At 44.6% G+C, this 20,206-nt stretch overlaps 1 protein-coding gene across 3 annotated transcripts in view; it reads left to right on the forward strand.

Annotated features, from left to right (window-relative positions):
• Window positions 1-20,206, forward strand: part of TTC29 (tetratricopeptide repeat domain 29) — a 358,212-nt gene that overhangs the window by 183,284 nt on the left and 154,722 nt on the right. The gene's annotated exons all lie outside the window — the stretch shown is intronic.

The raw sequence follows: 20,206 nt of genomic DNA on the forward strand, positions 1-20,206 counted from the left end.
TTGCAAACGCTTAACTCTAAACGCTCCCCGGTGAGTGACGATTGTCTGCGCTTCCGCGGCTGCCGTGTCAACGGGCAGCTGCTGATACGCTTGGGCCAAGTCAAGTTTGGCGAAAACCTTACCCCCTGCTAGGGACGCGAGGAGGTGGCTGATCACCGGTACTGGGTACGCGTGCTGCTGCAACGCCTTGTTCAGCGTGCACTTGTAGTCCGCACAGATTCGTATGTCCCCGTTTGCCTTGATGGGCGTCACGATCGGGGTCTCCCAACGCGCGTTCGGAACCGGCTCGAGCACGCCTTGCGCCTGGAGTTTGTCCAGCTCCGCGTCTATCCGGGGCTTCAGGGCGAACGGGACCCGCCGGGCCTTGAGGCGAATGGGTGCCACCTGGGGGTCGAGGGCCAACGAGATTGGTGGCCCGGTGTAGCGACCGAGCGACGCGTCAAAGACTGTTGGGAATTCCCCGCAGATGTCCTCTAGCGCGGTGGTCTGGAGCCGCTGGATTTGAGTAATACCGCCGATCGTGATTCCCAGCGGCTCGACCCAGTCTAACCCCAACAGGCTGGTGCGCTCCCCTTCCACTATTACAAGGGGCAATTTTCCCGCAAAGTCCCGGAAGCAAACATGAAAATCCCCCACCCCCTTGATCGGCACTCGCCCTCCCATGTAATCCTTGACTATGTAGGGCAAGGGGCGGAGAGGGGGTCCCCCGTGCGGGCAAAGTCGCTTGAGGGTCGCGTTTGAAATTATAGAGAGCGACGACCCTGTGTCCAGTTCCATGGTGCAAGGGGCCCCCTCTATGCTTACCCTCAGCCGTATCTTCTCCTTGGGTCCGTTCCTCGTGGAGTTTAGGATGACGGTCCGGGTGCTGTTTGTCTCCAGGCGACGCTGGCGGCTGGTCACCTCACGCTGACCTCTGTTGCCTTGGGCCGCCCTCGGTTGGCGGTAGGCATTTTCGCCGGCCACGGGGTGGGACGCGGAATCCGGCTCTGAGCGGCATGCCCGGGCGATGTGCCCTTTCTTTCCGCAGACCCGGCAAGTCGCGTCGCGGAATCGGCACATGCTGCGTACATGCGGGCCTGCACAGCCAGCGCAGGGCCCCGTTGAGGTTGCTGGACGGCGGTGCGGTCGGGCCACGTTGTGGTCCACCTCGGCCTCCTCTTCCGCGAGGTCTCCGCCCAGGTCCTCGTGGTGGACGGCCGTCGTTGGCTTCTCCACCGGTGGGTGCCTCGACGCCTCGTGTCCGCGGACGGTCCTGGCGCTGCGGTTGGCGGCCTCCGCGTTGGCCGCGTCTTCCAGCGCCTCTTTGAAGGTCAGCCCCTTCTTTCCGAAAAGCCGGCGCTGGGTGGCCTCGTCCCTGAGGCCGCACACAAAACGATCCCGGAGTGCCTCTTCCAGATTGGAGAATTGGCAGTCACGGGCGAGGTTGCGGAGTGCGGCGGTGAATTCTGCAATGGACTCGCCTTCTCGCTGTCCACGCTGGTAGAAAACATACCGGCACGCGATCTCCCCTGGCTGTGGATCGTAGTGTTCTTGGAGGCGGCGGAGGATCTCGTCCAGGTCCGCAGCGTCCACATCGTCGGGCGCAAAGAGGTCCTGCGCCAGGTCGAACGTGGCGGCCCCGCACGTGCTCAAGAAGACCGCCCGTCTTCTTGCGGCCCCTGTGATCTCGTTGGCCGTGAGGAAGTGGCGGAAGCGCTTCTCATAGCTTCTCCATTGGCTCGGGCGGCTGGGGTCAAACTGCTCGATCTGGCCCAAGGTAGCCATGCTGCGGCGTGCGATCTCGGTGCTTGTCGGCCCGGCTTGAGCGATTCAGCTGGCAGCTGGTTCCCCCCTTCAGACGGCTGGGCTCCACTCCAGTGGCTCGTGATGCCGGTCGGGTGCTGCTGGACTCACGCTTGTTAGCTGGCAGAGGGTCCCCAAGGATGGCGGGCTCTGTTCAGATGCGTGCAGGAGCAGCTTCGTTTCCTTAGAATCCCACCTTCGTCGCCAGTGTAAAATAGTGAGTTCGAACAGGAACAAGCGAGACGCAGTCGTGCAGAACAGCTCTTTTTATTTAAGAAGTGATTTCAGGTGGAAGCAACCACGTTGACTGGGGCTTGCCTGGACAAGCCCCTGAATATATACACAGGGCAGAGGTGGACACGCCCTAGGCTGAACCTTGATTGGCTCAGCCGCGCCTGATTAGTTTAAACTCATTGGCTGTTCAACGGGGCAGCTTGGATCCTGTTCCAGACCCCAAGCTCAGCCTTCTGCTGAGTCACATACACAACAGATGTGCTAACAGATTTCAAAGCAGGAAACAGCTGTTACATTCTACTGACTCATATAGGTGTGCATGGGGGGAAACAGCTGATCCAAAGATTGATCTTCACACATTTATTGGCACGCTAGTAGTGCTGAATGCTATAATTCATAAGGGGAGCTGTGCAGATCACAAGGAGGGCTGCCATCCATCTCTAGTGTTACCTGTAAATAGTGATCACCCTCTTGATCCATATGTTAACGCGTATCAGGTTAGTTGTTTGCTTTGTCCATCCATGTATGGCGATCTGGTTCAAGCGCCGGGACCGTGTCATTCACGGCAATAGAAGATTCCCACTTCTATATACCATGCAAGCAGGGCTGGAACTCATCATGACAGTCAGTGGAAAGGTTCACTCCAAAGAGCAAGATAGCAAACTGCATTCTAAGCCAGGGAAGCCTGGATGAAGAACTGTCTGCCTCTATCAAACCTCAGCATGTTTTAACTTCCAACCTTATGACTAATTACTCACAATCCTAGAATTCATCTGCCAGCCCTTTTTGCAATTATTCTTTTCTCAGGTTTTTCTGAGCCACTGTGGCAATGTTGTTTTGATTAAAGTTGCTCACTTACGCCCATATGCTTTAGAACAATGTGATGATCTACGGTTACACCTAACAACTTGCTAGCCTGACAAGCAGGGAAGTTAAATTATGAAGCCAACTTTGGCTTTGAAGAATTTTTTTTATTTAATCTGTATTCCCCTGTTTCATCTGCTCATCCATCCGGCACAATCTGCATCATTATTAACCATACCATATTTCTAAAAAAAGAATCTGAAAAGTAAGACATCTGTGTTATAACATTAATATATTCAAAGGTTTTTGACTTTCATCTTCCAGGCATTAACACTGTGTAAGTGCACTGGAGCAGCAACTTGCAGCATCGGTGAATTGAACCACAAGGAAAAGTGTCTGAAAGAAGAAGACTGTTACAGGGCTGGCAGCAGGAAAGACAAAAGAAATTAGTTGGGGCATTATGCAAAAAAGATTACTTTTATTTATAAGCAGAGACCTTTTTTGCCGATTGCAGCTCTGCACCTTGCTTTCTAATTGCCAGCACAATTTTTAAGGCACTGAGGCAAGCCTCCAGCAGTGTGCTGAAGGTGTGTTTGTGCTGTTATGCCCTCTGGCTTGGCTGGCAGCCGATTCCCTTAGATCAGAGCCAGAAGGCAGACTGTTTTCGAATACCGATCACCTCACCCGGACCTAATCCTTTGAGTTCTCTTTGGCATCTATTCCTTCTGCCAGTTTCCTCTTCTGTTCCTCTCTTTTCTTCTGAAGTTGACAACAAAGACATCCTCAGGGCCCTCCTTAGATGTAAGACCACTCTTGATGTTGTTACAGTGTGGGTTTTTTTGTACCCTAAAGTTGTGCTACTTTTATATTCAGCTAGCACAATATTTGCACACCAGAAGATAAAGAAAATGTGAATAAGTTATACAGAACGGTGGTTTCTTTTTTCTCTTAATTTGCACACTTGATCATTTGGATGGAAATGGTTCTTGCCGCCTCTGACATCCATCTTCATACGTGATCAAGAACCTTGAAGGTATCTTCTTTTTTTAAGAAAAAGAAAAAGACTAGACTCTGTTGCTTATATACCTTAAATTGGCCTGAGCTGCCACTTTTAATTTTAAAATGATGGCTGCATGGGATGTGGATGAATATGGAATTTCTGTGAAGCACAAAACTTTTGAACGGTTCCTGTCCTCTGTGATAGTGAGTTTTAAAAGGGAAATCTCCAAAGAGCTAATTAGTAGACAAGTAGAGCTCCGACGGAACAAAGCTGAAAAGATAGCAGATAACTAAAAGGACCTGGCCATAGCTGACAAAAATCAAAGCACTGACAGAGAGCTGGCAGTAACCTTGGGCTGCTAACTGACAGGGACAATAAAAAAGAGCCTCTAAGTGTGGCAGAGAGTGACAGCCTCACCACAGGCTCTCTAAAGAACATGAAACCTCCACCAAAATACAAGAGATAATCTTCTGACTGATGATATCATAGGCCTCATCCCGCCAGTCTAATTATGTGAGAGCTGACCTTTGGTTAGATTACAATCTTTCATGCAACATGGAAATGTGCAAATATGGGACTCATCATGGCCTGCATCCAAAGAAGCCCCTTCCACTTGCGGAAGGACTTTCCTAATCCTTGTGCTAGAGCATGGTGCAAGAGAAGTGAAACTCAATCCAAGGGTGGTCTTTGCACTTGTGTAGAATCTTGCACAACAGGGCTTATGTTTGTTGGAGGGAGGGAAGTAGTTATTTCCCTCCACTGGTTCTTTGAATCCAGCCTGATTAATGTAAAATTCTTGGATTTGAATAGGATTTTCATGAGAAGCACGATGCTCGGATTATATTACAAATATATCTAACAAGGTGAGGGACGAGCAAGAATTTACAGGAAGCATTTCCTTGACTTTCCCCCATGACTTTCTCTTTCCCATCTCAGAAATCTTCCCTTTTCCTGGTTCTTTGTCTCTCTCCCATTCACCAGCCAATCTACCTTTATTTGCCACCTGTCATCAGCTTTTCCTCCTTCACTCTGGCAGCCTCTGTCTGCAAAACCTATGGCCAAGTTGTGCACTGCTGAACATCTGCACAGTGGGGAAACTTCAAGGACTTGTGGGGCCCCCTGGCTTTCCCCTGTATCAGCCTCCTCACACTATTTCCTCTTTCCTTCTTCCTGCTGGCCCCCACATCCTCAGTTTCCCCTGTTTACTTCTCTGCTTTCCAACCATAACTCAAGTCCCTGTTATTTGTTCCCATCTTCAGCTATCTTTATTATTTATTTACTTCATTTATGCCCCACCAGATGCCTGTACCTGGAGTGATTTTAGATGGGAGTGAATACAGACAAATCCTGAGCCCAGAAAAACTTCATTTATTTTTACATCTCAATGTTCTCTTTCATACTAGATATTATAATTATGGCACTTTTGCTTGAATTCCATTTATTATCTGCCCTGGAACTTTTTGGTAAGGTAAGCTCCAAAATTAAATTCATCGGTGTTTTTGCCTAGGAGACCATCAGTATTCCCTATAATAATTATTTTAGATATTATGTATCTACTATGTACCATATGTGTGCATATATGAGCATACAAGAAAGAAGAAAGGCAGAAGACAGCGAAATACCTTTTATGTACAATGCTAAATGAAATCACCTTGCACAAAAATGATTTGCTGTGACTTCTGGGTTTGCCTGAAAGTGGGCTGAAGCAACATTTGTTAACAATGCTGAAGTTTTCCCTCTGTGCATAAATAACCCTGAGGGGATCATATTCACTGAAGCACTGTTCCAATGCCCTTTTGTGCCAATAATGCAAAGCCTTTGAAAGCAAGCTGTTTCATCCCATCAGCCTATTTCCTGACAACTTAGTGGAACCATATACAGCTAATAACTCGTAAAATAGATGGGAAACCAAAATAGCCTGTCCGTTTAAATTTGTGGAGTGGGATAGATTGATGACCAGCAACAGCAGGCAGTAGAAGGAGACTCATGTTGCTGGTGCTCAGCAGCATTATGCCACAGTGGGAAGTGCCGTGAAGTCACAGCTGACTTACGGTGACCCCGTAGGGTTTTCAAGGCAGAGACGTTCAGAGGTGGTTTGCCATTGCCGTCCTCCATGTCATGACCCTGGCATTCCTTGGTAGTCTTCCTTCCAAAAACTAGCCAGGGCCAACCCTGATTAGCTTCTGAAACCAGGCTAGCTTGAGCTATTGAGATCAGGGAATTATGCCATAAGAGGTACTAAAAAGAAAACAACAACAAAACATGCTGTCAATGAAAGGAATATAAGGGTCTCTGAAAAGTCATCTCAGGCAAGGTACATTCTAATGATTGATGGTGCAATTCTAAACAGACTCATGCCCTTTTAAACCCCTTGACTTCAGTGCCATGTGAATTCTGAATCTGCTAGGACAGAAAAATTCTTGGCTTCAGGGAAGACGTCCTGTCACGCAAGTGTCAACAATCCTTGACTAAGTCTTTTTGTTATCAACTAACACACATCACGGAGTGATGCACAACACTACAGTAAATCTGAAGTAGTCCCGCTGTCCTCAAACTTTTTGAAGTGTGATCCTCCGTACTTCCCAAAGTCCACTAGCAAAATAACTCCATGCTACTTTCCTCCTCCTCAACATGAAACAGAGGAATCTCACATCAATTAACCCACTGGGCAAGTTTAATTTTTATGATCAGTGTTTATAGATATCTATACAGCATCCCTGGGCCATGGTCTGTATTTCATGGTCATTCTGCACATTATGCAGAGGCAACCCCAAATGTCACCCCAATCTTCCTCTCTGCCCACCCCTCTTCCTCCCTCCTGGCCTTGTGACCCATCTATGAGAGAGCTGTGACTTTGGGGTCTGTCTGAGAATCACAGACATAGCCTGAGATATCTAATTTTAATTTTAAAAAATTATTCTTTACCTTATGATAGAAAAGGACTTGTGATGGACTTTGTTCTCTTGCTGCCCTTTTCGGAGAGAGCTCACTGGAAGATAGCCCCAGCACCTCTGAACCTAGAGAGGATAATGCTGTGAACTAATTAGCACTTCTGCTGTGTAGTTTGCTCACAGTCATGAGAAACAAGATGTGATCTGAAAGGCTAGATAACTAGGAGATGTCTAGGCTACTTTGTTTTTCCAGAGTTACCTTCAGCAAGGCTACCCATGTAAATATTCTAGCACATCTGGGCATTAGCCATCGCTGTGAATTTCTTCCAGCTTGTCAGCATAGCAACACCTTGTACCACTGTGAGTCAGAGAAATGCACAGGGCATTGTTTGCTTCGTAGAATGACGTCCAGTTTTGTTTTCTGCATTGGAAACCCAACTTTGTATTGTGTTCATTTACATGAGATGTGTGAGGAACAAATACTGGACACCTGGGCAGATATCAGCACATCCTCAGGTGGGGCAGCTGTCAGGACCTAGAGATTCTAGCAGGGCCCACTACTATCAAACCCCATGCCCTCCCCTGCATACGGTTGCAGCTGCATGCACTGTCCAGCACCATTAGGGAAAAGGCTCCAGGCAGTGCTGGCAACTTTGAGCATGGGCAGAGGAGAGATATAGGTAGGGGTATGGGAAGGATACATAGCAAGTAGTGAACATACAGTCAGTGGGCAGGAAGGAAAGCACAGCACGGGATCTGGTGATGAGCAGGGGAGGGAGACCCCCAGAAACTCTCTGGTCAGGGCTCCTGGTAATCTAGAATCATCCCTGCAGGGTACCATGATACATAGTTCTCCTCCTTAATATACACCCTATCTTACAAGGCTTTTATCCATGCTGGTCCCATTATTCCCAGCATAGCCTTTTCAATGGCCCAAGAGAATCCCACAGTTCCTTTTTCAGTGGTGAAAAAACTTATTGGATCAAACCAAAAGCTTATTGTATTTAAAACTAACTTTGTCTCTTGATTGCAAATTTAGAGAATGATATTCATTACTTGGCGGGGGCTCATTTTAAAAAAATATTTCTTTCTATGAATACATTACTCTTTTATCCTGCCCTTCTTCTAAGGACAGTGCCGGATTTAGATAAAGAGAGACCTTAGGCTATTCTATTTGTGAGGCCCCCTGCAATCTCCTATCAGCCCTCACAACTAAAGGAAGAGGAAGGAAGAATAGTTAGTTCTTTTATGCCACTTTTCTCTACCCAAAGGAGTCTCAAAATAGCTTACAATCACCTTCCCTTCCTCTCCCCACAACAGACACCCTGTGAGGCAGGTGAGGCTGAGAGAGCCCTGACATCATTGCTCGGCCAGAATAGCTTTATCACTGCTGTGGCGAGCCCAAGGTCACCCAGCTGGCTGCATGTGGGAGAGAGGAGAATCAAATTCAGCTTGCCAGATTAGAAGATGCCGCTCTTAACCCCTACACCACACTGGATGATGATAGGCATGTAAAACTTTGCAATTCCCAATTCGTCCTCTAAAATATATAAGATTTTATAGATGAACACTGTAGTGATTTTTTTAAACGCATTAATGTTAAAATTAAACTTTTGTAATAACAACTTTGTGAACATTTTGTGGAATAAGCAGGAATTTTTAGGGAAATAAAATTGTACATTTACTGCTATTTTCTTTCTTTAAAAAAACTCCCTTGAGCTTACAAATTTTATAGCCTGGGAAATGTAAGGAGATGATCATGTTTCCCTGACAGTGGCAGTGCAACATAGATCCTCCTTTATGTTGTCATTAAACATAATTGTTTTAAAATATACATTAAGAAATAAACTATAATAATCAAATACACTAAAACTAATAAGTTTTTTAAGCCTTCCTCATAACAAAATCTTCTAAAAGTTCATCAAAGTTTGTTTGTATAAGTTTGTCACTTTCAATGTATAGAATGCACAGTACGAACAACCTCCCTTGAGGCATTGTAGCCCTTAATTCATTTTTAATACTTTTGCATCTTGGAAAAGACCTCTCTCCCAAACAGTAAGAGACCACTAAGCTAAGAAATAGCTGCAAGATTGCTTCCATATTAGGGAAGGCCACCTGAATTTTTTCCTTGGATAAAGGTCTGTATGAGACAGAGAGTGCACTTCTATAGGCCTATGGCTCTGTCTCAACATACCAGTGAAAGTTCAAAAGTTCATCAGGTCAATATCTTCTGGGTATAGAAAACATTTGTACATGGTAGCTCTTCTTCCTAAATTGGTTTGGAGTGCATCAGTACAGGAATAAAATATCTTGAAGAGAGTTCATCCAAAGCATCAGGACCAGGAGCTCTTCGATAATTTCCCAGCTATTTGCTTACTCTTTGTCTCCTTGAAAGCTCTGACATTTGCTTGTTGCTCAAGCTCATCAAAATCTTCTCTAATTGTCATTTAAAAATCCTGAAGTGAACTGTACAAACTTGTACAAGTACTTAGTAACAGTTCAGATTTCTGAAGGGCCTTGCTGACCTTGTGAAAATGACCTAGCACACAGGTCCGAAATGCAGCTTAAATACAAATTCCAGTTCTTCCATTTTCTGCCAAAGATTGTTAGCTTGAAGTCTGATATCACCCTTCCCATTAACATCAGAGTACAAATGACTTGAGGGCATGATAGCACTGTAGCTTTCCAAAATAGCTTCTGTTTGACAAATATTTAGGCACTTTGGATTTAGGTTGCAAAATTATTTTAGAATTGCCCATCTCTTTGTGGCGGATGAAAAGAAAGTATAAATTTCATTGATAGTACCAAAACAGTTCACTGAATCAAGGCAGCATTCAACTTGTAAAAAATAGGTAGATTAATAGGGATTTTTGTACGGTTAAGTTCCCAATGTACAGTTTGGGTTGCTTTATATATTGTTCAGGGTGGGCATTCTGTTGGTTTTTTGGAAGTGTTAGACCTGTGGGAGAAAAATTGACATAGTTGCGAAAGGCCATGGTGGGCCTTTAAATTTGGTGGGCTGTACAGCACATGCAATAAATTACTGTAGGGTTGTTTAGAGCAGTGTGTTATGGCAGAATGTGTAAGAAAGGCCTTTAATAGGGTCAAAAATATTATACAATTTGGCTGGAAGCCCCCTAGATTTGAGGCCCTAGGCTTCAGCCTGCTTAGTCTATTGGTAAATTCAGTCCTGTCTACAGAGTTTGCACCAATGTTCAGAGGCCTGTTCTTCCACACCTTCACTGCACCTGTAGAAGGTAGGTTAGACTAAGAGAGTGTGACTAAGTCATGCCAGGAACTTCATGCTGCTTGAATATGGATTTGAAGGGAGGCCTATCCATTTCTAGTCCTCTCATCTAACAATTACACCATACTGGCTCTCTTTTCAAGGAAAACAGTGGGAGGGGGGAGAGAGTGAATCAGCAGATAATGTGACAGTCAGGCACATTTAGCAACCAGCAGAGTGTATTATTGATCTCACTTCCAAAGAGGACTGCACATTTTTGCCATTCATTGCATTGTCAGAGGCACTTTTCAGTTTGCACGTAAACATGGAGCTATGCCCTCATTTCATTGCCCCTGTTGAGTTCTTCAGTGTGTTTTTGCTTCTTCTCGGTCACTTGCTTGGCCATGCCATGGCTTTGCAATTGCCATATATGAGAATTTCTAAAAATTCGGGGGGGGGGGGGGAGAATGGCTGCTCTGAGGACTGAATGAGGGAAAACCAGCTAGATATACGGGCAAGATATCAGGGGGGAAACTTCTGCAGTCAGAATAGTTTAGCAGTGGAATTGGCTGCCTAAGCTGGTTGTGTGCTCCTCCTCATGAGTGGTCCTTAAGCAAATGCTCGACAGATATAATGGATGCTTTAGGCTGACCGTTCATTGAGCAGGGGACTGAACTAGACGGCCTGTTTGGCCCCTTCTAACTCTATGATTCTGTGATTCTATAAAATGGCTGCCATGTGGACCAAAGAATCCAAATCTTCCTACTTACACAGTATTTACCCAGGCTTTATTGCAATATTCCACAGCACTTCAGAGTAAGTCAGGTTTGAGACAGACTGGAAACCCCCACAGATGCAGCAATGTACCACAATACATTTGTGGACAATAGATTAAGGATGGACCAATGGAAATACTACTATTCAAGTGTGAATTAGCTGCCAGAGGATGTAGTGATGGCCACAGGAATAGCAGCTTTAATGGGGGTTAAGGCAGATTCATGAAGGACTGAGGGAAACCTTTGTATTCAGAGCTGGTAATCCTCTGAATTTCAGTGCCAGGAGGAAACATCAGAGGAACACCTCAGCCTCTATGAACTGTTGTTGGCCACCCAGGGAAACTGGTCGGCCACTGTGTGAGACAGGATGCTGGAGGAGATGGACTATTGGTTCACGAGGGTTTTTCTTATGTTCTTAAGTCATGGGACAGAGGTTTTCTATGGTATGTCTAAAAGCACTTAGTCCCACCAGTATCAGACAAAAACTGAGGTTAGACCTCCTGTGCTTCAGGCTGTATTTCTAATATTGTGCATTTAGCCTAAATGTTGACTTAGAAATGACATTTTCCCTGAGACTTTGGATAAGTTGAGAAAAAGAGACAGCATCTCAGTTTGTGTAATGACTTTTTATTTTGTATGTGCTCGTAGAGTCTGATAAGCATATTTTATAAATCAAAAACTAAGACATACAATTGTGTATAGTGCAGTCAAAGAGAATGTGTTATGAAAGCATACACTTAACAGTGTCTAATTCAAAGACTAAAATCCCATGGCTTACCACAGGAAATGTGAAATGAAAGAGGTAATACTAAACCAGACACATTTAAAAGTCCAGCAATTCCCCCCTCTCCCTGAAAAGTGTTTATTGCAGCAAAATTCCAAGGTAAAGAAAATGGGCTAAATTTATACTTGGTGTTATCAATCTGGTGACACCAAGAACGAATTTAGCCCATTAATCTTACCTTGACATATTTGCTGCAACCACTATTTCTTTGTCACAGCTTGGATCTACTACATAGATAGTCTAACTCTTATATGCCAGTATGTTGAACAATAGGCTAGTAGGCTCATGAACACCTTTCTTTATGTATCTAAAAATGTCTACTATTTATGGCCTCTTCTCTCTTACTCATCTGCATCTCAAAGTTTATCAGTCCATTCATCTTGCTCCCGACCCAATACCCTAGAAGCCTCTGCAAAGCAGAAATTTCTTAGGAAGCTTTCCCAGCATAAGCAGATGCAATCATACTAATCCGATAAAGACAAGAATGCTTAAGCCTGTTGAAATCTAAGCACTTAGATATGCTTTTCTTTCTCCCATATTCTGAATGCAAACAAGGGCATAAGATATACACATTATACATTAGATACAGGGTGATGAATACATCAAAGACTGGCCTCTTATAGTGCTTAGACAATTCACCCACATGTGAATGGCCATAACTGTGAAAAACTCCAATGTTTACAGGCAGGCTGCATTCAGACATCATGGTAGTACAAAATGCTATCAAACCTCTGATGAATTATGGCAACCCTGGTTTCCCATTGTGTAGCCATCCTGGATATCCTTGGTGGTCTCCCATACAAATACTAACTACAGCTGACCATCCTTAGCTTCCGTGATCTGATGAGATCGGACTAGCCTGGGCCATCCAGGTCAGAGCTCAGATGCAGCAAATTCTAATTAAACAGCTTGGTTGACATCAGCCACAATTTATGCTTGTAATGTTTGCTTCTCCCTCCTCCCTCTTCCCTCCTCCCTGAGAATGCAGATTGCCCTAGCAAACTGAATTTTGTTTCTCCCAACAAGCTATCATAGTAAATGCTAGAGGTAGGAGAAAAAGTATGCAGACACAGTCCAACAATGACAGTCTTTGGTTTAGTTAGTTTGTCGTGATATCTCCAAGCAGCCATGATATTTAAGCGACAAAACATTTGCATAAACTGTCTAAATCTACAAAAAGTTGAAACTATAATACACTGATATTGCTTTAATGTTCAAGTACTAATATTTTTCTTCTGTTTATGTAAGTACCATGAGGGGTCAATATTATGTTTTATCATCCATTCAATGGATAAACAGCAGCTTTACATAAAGAAAATAGAACTTTACCATAAGAAGCCTGTAAGATGGTGGGGAAACATTGAATGAACAAATATTCGTTGCTACTGGTGTTTTCTGGTTTTTTAAAAACAGATTTTAAAGGGAAAGGGGCTTTCCGGGAGCACCAACACAACAGTTCATTGGCTGCTCTGTTTGATTGATAGCCAGGGGCGGGAAGTAGCGCAGAAAAATATCACCTCCTTTGTTGCGATTCTGGCAAGAGCAGAAACTTGTGGGTAATGAAAACAGCGCTAGTGGGAGACCCTTTTTTCCACTAGAAACGGCTGTGTGTGCTGTCAAAACCTGCCACTATTAATTGTAGTGCTTTACAAAAGCGCTTACATTTGGCTAAATTGGCGGTTGTGCAGAATGGCCCTCAGTTTCCATCACACCTGCAAGCTCATGCCCAGCTCAATTATTTAGGGTAGTTTGGACCCTTACTACTCTTGAGAAAAGGTGCCAAATCACTAGTCAATTGGATATTAGCTGTGAGGCAATTGGGAGCTATTTAGCTGATAAAATCTTGAGGCTCCACCGTGATCTTCCCCCAACTATTGATACAGAAAGGGAACTAAAGGCCCCTTTAGAGGGCTGCCTTTAGAGGAAGCATTTGATGGCTTCAGACAGCTCACACTAACTGAAGTGGATAGGGTGCTAGTTTCAGTAAAGCTGACCACATGCCCATTAGATCCCTGTTAAGGCTGTACGATCAGGCCGCTGAAGCGGCCATTCCCACCCGTAGCAACCAGTGGTGCGCCATGGGGAGGGAGGTATGGGTGCTGACGCACTGGGCAATGCAGAAGCTCTGCGCCTGCGTGTGTGTGTCGCCTGGTACACTGGCGCCCGTGCCTCCCCGCCGCGGCGCAGCGCTGGCTGCTATGGGCGGGAACAGCCACTTTGGCTGCCAAATTGCACAACCTTATCCTGTTCCTCACAGCAGCTCAAACTGATAATCAACCTCTCCTTCTTAATGGGAGAATTCACAGAAAGGCTGAAGTAAGCAATGGTCCACCCATTGCTGGAAAAAACAACATTGGATCTGCAGGACCCTGGCAGCTACCACCCCATCTCACATCTTGCATTTCTGGGGAAGGGCTGCTGCAGACCAATTACTAGCATTCCTAGATGAAGTTTCAGTCTTTGATCCATTCCAGTCAGGCTTTTGGCCTTGCCATAGGATGGAAATGGTGCTGGTTGCCCTGACGGACAACCTCCTGTGCCAGCTGTATCAGGGCTCATATTGCTCGATCTTATAGCATCATTTGACATAATCACTCATGAGTTTTTCGCTTGCTGCCTTGCCAATGCCGGAATATGGGAGACAGCCCTCCAATGGCTGATATCCTTACTCTAGGGTCATGGACAGAAGGTAGCTATAGCAGAGAGACAATCACACCATTACCAACTCCTGTGTAGAGTCTCCTAAGGGACAGGCCTCTCCCCAATTCTATTTACCATTCTTATGTGCCCTCTTGCCTAGCTGGTCTGGGGGTTTGGGCTTGGTTGTCATAACTGGACAACTGTTTAATGTCAATTCTTTTAAATGTTTTAATATTGTTTTAAAGTTATGTTAATTTTATGTGAATAATCTTTACTGTATTGTTCTATGTTATTTACCACCCTGAGCCAGCAACGAGAGGGAGGTATACAAATTTAAGAATAATAATATGGCGACCTTGAAGATACCTTCATTTTCAGAGATTTGAATGCCACAAGGAACATGATCTTTACTATGGTGGCACACTTATTGTGCAGCTCTCAAATACAAGTGCCTATTTTTAGAAGGCTGGTGAAAATCATTTTGTTCCAATGAGCCTTGGTAGGAAGAGGTATGTGGCCATATTGGTTACAAGGGCTAGCCTTGGTGCTTGTGCTTTGAATCTTCTGGATGTCTTTTGATTTTGCTGTGCTGCCATATGCTTTTATGTTTATATACATAATTGAAATGGTTAGCGGTTTGATACCATCTCTAATCATTTCTTTTTAGTTGTTAGCTGCTCTAGAGTTCATAGACTTGTGTTTGATAAGGTTCACATTTTTAAAATAAATCCTGTAAGTAGAGAATAGGTCAAACTGTTAGCCAAGTCAGCCAGCACACAACCTCAGTTTTCAGAGACGGTATACCAGACACGGGGAATTGAGGATAAAGAACAGGCATCACTGTAATTCACCATGTTTCTGACCAGTCACTGTCAATAGACACAGACAACCCAAAGGTTTAATCAGTTTGCCAATTCAGATGTGATTTTCCATGTGATGAATTCTTATTTTCCTTGGACGTAATGCAAGAAAGAGGTTCCACTAGCACCCTGCCCTCCAAAACCTTTCCACAAGTGAAGAAGAGCCCAGAAAAGCTGGGCAGCCATCCTGGAAGTTTATTTTCTCATTTTCCTATCCCAACTATTGCTACAAATGGCTTCGGTAAAAACAGAAGAACGTGTTAGAATGCCAGTGACAGCAGCCGCTAAGCAGAGTACACAACACGGGGCACCCATATCCTTAATGAGGTGAAATCCAATTTCTATCATCCCTCTGAGCATTCAGACACCATTCCCATATTGCTATAAAAATGAAAGCCTGTGAGATGTTACCCACACTATTTTCCACAGACAGGTGAACCACAAATATCAGTGATTCAAGAGAGGCTTTAAGGAATATGTGGTCTGAGCAGCAATAAATTGATACCCTTTCATTATCTTGATCCAAAAGAAGGAGGAATTGCTGTGTTAACTGCCAGCTTAAATTTACTGCAGCTGGAATGCTCAGGCAGGCCGCTGAAGGGCTGATGACTATGCTGCCACCAAAAAATGCTCTACCCATTTTTGAGAATAGCTGTTTTATTATGTTTTTCTTGTGTTTTTCTTCCTTATGGACAATTAGCTTTAAAAAAAATACCACCCTTCTCTCACAGAAATGTTGAGACTATTCTGTTATACTGCTTGAGAAAATATCAGCTCCTATAATGGAACAAAATTCAGAGGCACCTTTAAGACCAACAAAATTTTATTCAAGGTATAAGATTTCGTGCACTTCTTCAGATACATTGTAGTAGAAGTTACCAGTCCATACATATAGGCAGAGAGTGAGCAACAAATTAGCATACAGCATAATTGTTTAATAGATGCAAGGACCAAACAGGAATAACAAGCTAAGTTTATATGTCATCATCTGTTTGGATTTCATTTCAGGGGAAAGAATAAAACAAATAAATATATCAGAATTTGAGAAAGATGCGTAAATGTACCCTTCTTAATTGTGGACTGCTGAGAATAATGAAAGGAGACCCTAGGGAATTTTCGTACAAAGAGCCAAATCGCACGATGTCTCCTACCCACAATAGTATGATATTAAATCACGCTATTTCTTCCCTCCACACTTTAAAGCCTTCCTGCTGTGGCATCTTGCCTTTCCCCCTCCTCACATACAGCACAAAAAGCAAAAGAGAGCACAACGTGCTCTTCCACTAACCACTCCTCGGCCTGTCAATTAATGGAGGCAACCAATTGGAGGTTTGTTGGTCTGGCTTTAAAAAAAAAATGAAACTTACATGTGCCTTGAATATGCATTGCCACGTAAGGTAAAGCCCCCCCTCTCCAAACCCAAACACGGCCGGCCAGAGGAGGGCACGGTGAGGGAGGCAGCCCTCTCCATGAGTTCAACCTCCATTAAGTCTCTCTGTTGTTGTTTTTTACTAAGTCCCTCCTTCCCTTCCTCCTCTTTGTTGTCAGACCCATCTCTTCTTCTCTCTCCCCCCCCCCATTGGTCCACCTGCCTGCCACTCAGCCATTCCCTTCCACAATCACCTAGGACTCCTGCCCTCCCTCTCCCTCCCCAAGCACTTCTTAAATGGGGTGCTGCTTCTGTGCCACACCATGCCGCCTCCAACCTGCCCATTCTGCCTCCTCGCTGCCCATGCCGCTTCTGTGTCACCCCCACACCACCCGTGCTGCCTCCACACCACCAGAGCTCCTGTCTTGGGCAATGGAACAGGGTATGTGGATGCAGCACAGGCGGCATTTGGCAGCACAGGCGGTGCCCTGCTTACGAAGTGCTCAGGGAGGGAGAGGGTTTATATGTCTTTATGTTTTTATAGTAATGGTAAATATTTTACATATCCACCCTAAATGTTCTTTCAGTTGTGCTGTCCTGAGGACCCTATTTTGGTGGAAAGGTGGTACAAAATTATATTAAATAAAATAAATGAAAATAGAGCTACAAGTCTGTATTGCAAATGTGTTATAAAAGTCTAGGGCATGTGACAATTTACCAGAACATTATCAGTTTTATAGTTCTTACTAGTAGCAAAGCCCATTCTCTGTGAGGCCGCAACAGGGTTTTGTGGCCGAAGGGAGGCCGGAATGCCTCCCCCACCCTGCTCCCACCCAGAGGCAGCCTCCCTTCAGCCGCAAGATCCTGTCTAGCAGGCAAGGAGGGAGGGTGGGAGCTGGAGAGGGAGGGCCAATTGGCCCTATTCTATCTCAGACATCCAGGACACTCCCCACCCCCAGGGCTGTTTCACAAATATTAAGAGGGAACAATGGATAAAGATTAGTAGTATTCATGGTAGATTGAGTAGAACACACTGCATATTATTGACATCCAGGTTAAAATTACAATTGTTCTACGTGCAAAGAAATAACATCTCTTACAATAAGGCACAGATAACAGTAAATTATTAAACCCCGAGGATTCACTACAAGAGAAGAAATTGACTTCTCAACTGCCTTTTAAAAGAACCAATTAATTGTAGTTAAAAATAAAATAACAAATGCCATTAAGACCCACTTTGATCTAAATTGTGCTCTTGAAGTAACAAAAGACTTAACTTGAAGAAACAGATTAAATGCTTCTCTTTCTGGAGCTAATATATTATCTGTATACCAAAGGCAAAAAGACAGGGGCAAGGGAGCTGACCAACCTATTGAGCAAATTAACTGTGGAGTCAGATATGGATGAACCTGGCTCAATGTTTCATAATTATTAATAAGAATTTATTGGGTTATGAGGCAGTATGTACATTATTAAATATAAATATTCATACTGAATATGATTGCAGATTATTCTTGCACAGATGGCATTTATTAATCTGCCATGTTTATTTCTTTAAAAACAAAGAATATCACAAAGGCTTTGATCCAGCTATGTGCAAGCAGAAACATAAAGAGACTTAATATACTTACTGTTCAAGATCTTGTGCAACACCTAGCACTTTCCACTCTATATAACAAAGTGCATAGACACTGGTTGCATAACATCTTGTGCTAACAGAACCACCAGTTTGACTTTTTTCTTCCATTTCTGCTTGAGCGAGAGCTGTACTGTAAGCAAAACATTTGTGCTGGATCCAACTCATGTTCAACGGAAATATGGAAAAGATCAAAGCTGGATAGCATATTTTGGTTAAATAGCATGGTAACATGGCATTATTAAGTTACTAGAGGCAAAGCCCGTTGTCCCCAGGAATACAATGGGTGTTAGCTCATACACCTGCACTGTGACCTTCCTGGGTTCTGCCCGCCCCCCCCCCACCGCTTGACCTTGAGATCCACTGTCATGAAGTGGTTAAAGAGTAGCAGACTCTAATCTAAAGACCTGGGTTTGATTCCTGACTCCTCCCTCATATACAGTCAGCTGGGTTGCCAACTTCCAGGTGGGGGCCTGGGGGCCTGGAAAGAAAGACATGATGGATGGATGGATGGATGGAAGGAAGGAAGGAAGGAAGGAAGGAAGGAAGGAAGGAAGGAAGGAAGGAAGGAAGGAAGGAAGGAAGGAAGGAAGGAAGGAAGGAAAGAATCAGTTCTCCTGGAGAAAACAGCTGCTTTGGAGGGGAACTAGCCCTCCTACCTCCAACCCATACAACAGTGTCTACATAGGTCACCACTGTCCACACCTTCCCATCTAAGAAGAAGAAGAAGAAGAAGAAGAAGAAGAAGAAGAGTTGGTTCTTATATGCCGCTTTTCCCTACCCGAAGGAGGCTCAAAGCGGTTTACAGTCGCCTTCCCTTTCCTCTCCCCACAACAGACACCCTGTGGGGTGGATGAGGCTGAGAGAGCGCTGATATCACTGCGTGGTCAGAACAGTTTTATCAGCGCCGTGGCGAGCCCAAGGTCACCCAGCTGGTTGCATGTGGGGGAGCACAGAATCGAACCTGGCATGCCAGATTAGAAGTCCGCACTCCTAACCACTACACCAAACTGGCTCTCAGCCCACATTTTCCAAAGGCCAGTCAAGGCAAGCTGTGGAGGGATGGGCTGCCACATTCCTGCCCTCCATATCTTTCAAAGGCCCAGCCAGGAAGGCTGCAGGGGGCTGCCACCTCTCTCCCCACATTTACCAAAGGTTTGGCAGGGAAGGTCTGCCTCCTTCCTGCCCCATTCTCCATATCTCCCAAAGGGCAGGCTGGGTGGGGAAGGCCATGGGGGGTGCCTCTTTCCCACCCACCTCCATCTCCCAAGAGCAGCCAAGGAAGGCAATGGGGTAGCTGGCTGCCTCCTTTCCCACCCATCCCTATTCCCCAAAGGGCAGGCTGGGCAGAGATCTATCCGCCTGGAGAAAAGGGCTACTTGGCAGGGGGAAACTCCCTGGCTTTGAATCCCATCTTGAAAACCCAATGCATCTTTCTGAATCATTTTGTTACAATACCTGTAGAAGAAGAAGAAGAAGAGTTGGTTCTTATATGCCGCTTTTCCCTACCCGAAGGAGGCTCAAAGCGGCTTACAGTCGCCTTCCCATTCCTCTCCCCACAACAGACACCCTGTGGGGTGGGTGAGGCTGAGAAAGCGCTGATATCACTGCTCAGTCAGAACAGTTTTATCAGTGCTGTGGCCAGCCCAAGGTCACCCAGCTGGTTGCATGTGGGGGAGCGCAGAATCAAACCTGGCATGCCAGATTAGAAGTCCGCACTCCTAACCACTACACCAAACTGGCTCTCTTTATTGAAAAGCTATTTTTTATTAAAAAGCTTTATTAAAAAGCTATTAAAAAACTCTCTTGAATAATTCAGCTTTGCAAACTTTTAGGAAAGCCAGTAGATGAGGCAGGCCATGAGGCAGATTCAACAGTCCTGTTATTGTTTAGTGGACATAATTCAAGTGCAGAATCACAATGCCATTTTCTTTCCTAGTTTTTTGAAATTATGAATAATGTAGACCAATAATTTCATAATCCTTTGAACCACCTAGTATGCAATTGGGCTTCAGTCAACTGGAAATATTTAATTTTTATTTACCTAAACACTGGCTATCTTCTTCCCGACTTTACTGACCTACACCTTTACCCTATCCCAGTGTGCATTCTCATGTATTAAGGATGTCAAAAAATACTAGAATGAAAAAACAAAACAAAAAAACATCATGCAGTTTATTTATAGACTAGGTTTCCAATATATA

This window comes from Paroedura picta, chromosome 10, assembly GCF_049243985.1.
Source record: "Paroedura picta isolate Pp20150507F chromosome 10, Ppicta_v3.0, whole genome shotgun sequence".
NCBI lineage: Eukaryota > Metazoa > Chordata > Lepidosauria > Squamata > Gekkonidae > Paroedura > Paroedura picta.